Source organism: Fopius arisanus, unplaced genomic scaffold (assembly GCF_000806365.1).
Source record: "Fopius arisanus strain USDA-PBARC FA_bdor unplaced genomic scaffold, ASM80636v1 scaffold00047, whole genome shotgun sequence".
NCBI classification, from domain to species: domain Eukaryota; kingdom Metazoa; phylum Arthropoda; class Insecta; order Hymenoptera; family Braconidae; genus Fopius; species Fopius arisanus.
In genome coordinates, this window is record NW_011887786.1 from 592,097 (window position 1) to 595,300 (window position 3,204).

The 3,204-nt window shown below is 33.4% G+C and overlaps 1 protein-coding gene across 1 annotated transcript in view; it reads left to right on the plus strand.

Moving 5' to 3' along the window:
* Window positions 1–208: 208 nt before the first annotated feature.
* The window catches only part of LOC105267480 (E3 ubiquitin-protein ligase RNF167), a gene marked incomplete in the record, with an annotated part of 20,531 nt that continues 17,535 nt past the window's right edge, over window positions 209–3,204 (plus strand). Inside the window, 1 exon segment of the mRNA XM_011306362.1 lies at window positions 209–489.

The following is a 3,204-nucleotide window of genomic DNA, read 5'->3' on the forward strand; positions in this document are numbered from 1 at the left end:
GTTTTAGGAAGACCTAAGTCATCGGAGCATGACTTCCAAGGAAATTTTTTCAAATATTTTTTAGAGAATTCAGAAAATTCATGAAATGCGAAAAATTGTTCAAATTTATGAATTATTTGAAACATCCCGCACTTGTAGAGCGGAATAATTTACAGTGCACAAGCAGAGATCCCGCCACCTGGCCTAACAAATAATCAGTTCGGTACATAACAATACAGACGTAACATATAAGTGTACGAAAGTGTGAAAAAAAAATTAATATCTGTTATTTTGAACAAATAATTTATGAATGTTTTTTTTTTCATTAGACCTATGTAAAGTCTATAAAAGTGTTTTTCCCAGAATATTTTAGTAATTGATTGAATGGTTCGTACCTGGATTTGGATTTATTAATTACGTTTACAGAAGTTGACATATAACTCTCTGGAATTGCAGTGAATAATTTTTCGATGAGTTTCAATATTTGTGAGTTGTGGTTTAGACTTTAAGGTTAGAAAAGGATTTTTTGCATAAAAATCAAATTTTATTCAAGTTAAAACTAATAATTATATAGTTGTCTTTATCATAACCTCAAGTGCACAGGTTTTCTAAGACGTAGTTGTCAGTTCGTTTTATATGTGATATACTGCAACCTTGAAAATATTCTGCATGATTACCAATGAGTTTTACTGCTCCATTAGGAATATAAAATCGCTCGATAAAAACGACAGGAAAACGTATTATAATTGTGACATTTGCATTCGATCTCTTTATTCATCTTTGCTAACTTGTCCTTAGTTGCATTATTCTCAGTTGTTGACCTAATTCTTAAACTGAATCTCATCCATATTAATCAAATACCATGGAGGGGGATAAATGGACCGCTCACCCCAACGTTTTTCTTGATACTTTGTTTTTTTTTTAATTTATCAGGCTCTTTTTCAAAGCGATTATATTTTGTTTTACATGTTTTATGTGCTTCTCAGGTTCTTACCAGTGCGAAATATGCATTATCTAGTCAATCATCACAATAATCGTAATTTTCTTGAATAATTGGGGAATCATCAGGGAAAGGTTCCAATTGATAGAATATTGATAACTGGCGCCAAATCATTGAGGCAACACACGGTGAGCTTTATTTATTATTTTTTTTTAATTACTTATTTGACATCGCTTCGAGTCATGATTACTATGTGACGATTGATGACTTTAGTAATGATTAGATCTCACAATTCTATCCGGCCAGGAATCGAACCTGGAACTTATCCACTACCAGGTAATGACCTTACTCACTGCGCCAAGCCACCGGGCTTCGGTGAGCTTTATGAAAATGATACCTCATTTTGAAAACAGGTCTATTCCATTTGAAAAAAGGCGGGATTTCTAATTTAATTTCTTTCTTAATTCTAATTTATAGGAAATTTACTTTGAGATAATTATGTTTTTTTTCGCCAAAAAAGAAATTGTGCTTCGGGACATGCAATTGTTTATAGCATTATAACTCGATAAATATTGGTTGTATCGAAAAAATAGTAAAGTACTCGTTTATTGCTAAAGAGTAACAGATTCATGTAGCAATTTCATTTTTATAACAAAGTGCAATTGCTAAAAGACTTTTCAAATAAACAAATGTACAAATTGTAAAAAAACTTGTTTACAGATTTTTACAAATCTGGAAAAAATATATGGGATAGAGTACTTAGCAGAGAATTGATGGTTATATTGTAGAAGGGTGTTTCGACATGGGACCCGAGATATTAATTATTCAATTAGGTGGCGAAAAGTGAAGGCAGTGGTGAGAAAACTGCACCGAGCAATTCATGTCGAAAAGTTTGTGACGTTGAGCGCATGTTTTAAGTATCTAGAAAGTTAATTCGCAATTACTTGTATCGGAATTGCCTCTTATAAATTCAATTTTGAAAAGTACAGAAAAAATACTTAATCATTAATTTCTAAAATTGCTCTTTGTTAAACATTTCCTTTGAATTCTATCCAATTTTAGGACCTAATAAATTAGCTTTTTTTTGTACTTTTCCAAATTTTATTTAGCAGGAGAATAAATGCAGTCATACATAATTGCGTATGAACCCTTATGATCATTAGGGGAAATAATTTTCCTGTCGTGAGAGCTCGGCAACCTGGGCTCATCGGGCTCACGCAGCTCCTAATAGGGGCCTTATCGATTTAACGAAGTTACCTATTCTAATTCAATTTTTCTCCCTCGTTCAGCCTTGGTTCGACCGATGACCGTGCAATCGAGCTGAAATTTTCAATTTTCCATCAATTTGAAATACATATATTAATTTTTTATTTGTAATAGGCAGCAATATTAGTAAAAACATTTTTTTCAATGCTTTCATGATGAGGAATCATTTTTAACAATTGTTTTATACTCAGACGATATTTGCTGGAATTCAATAAGTAAAATAGAACAATTGTCCGAGATTCTGGGGGGAGCGATAACTTTACGCAATAATGTGAAGCACATAATTCGTGGATAAATAGTCGTTGTTGAGAAAATGAATATAACTCTGATAAGAAATCCGTTGTATAAAAAACCGTTACATTGGCGAACGCTGCAAAAATTTGCATTTTGCATAACAAAATTTTTACAATCGCTCGACAAAAAAACTGCATGAGTCTTATGGCAGCCTATGGGAAGATATTTTTTATGTTTATGCCAAAAATTGGTGGACAAGAACTAATGAATAATATTGATGGGGTATTTAGGGGTCTCTAATTTTTTGATGTCATATGTGCTTGTAATCACGCGATTCTAACCTCACTTCGCCTGTTAGAATCCCGGATTACGGGCCCAATGATTTAAAATATTTTGACATTTTTTGACTCGCGGGAATGTAGCACTCGCCTTCGGCTCCTGGTACAAGCCCCCCACGAGCCAAAAAAAACCATCACGCACTTGTTGTATAATATACTATTTATTTGAAAGTAAGACTTTGTCCTCACCACTATCAGAGGTGTTTTGCACATCGAGTGATGGTGTTGGTGTTAAGATTATTATGTGGTGTAATTCTAGTGTTGTCTATTTGACCAGAGCTAGCTTCTCGCGTAAATCACGCATTGAGACGACATAAACTTGACTTAAGATTGGGCCTAACCAGACATTAATATTATATCCTTCAATAATCGAGATCATAGGAAGATCGTCAAAATGGTTCAATCCAATTGAAAAAGAGACACGATTAAGTTCATGAATACCGGCAG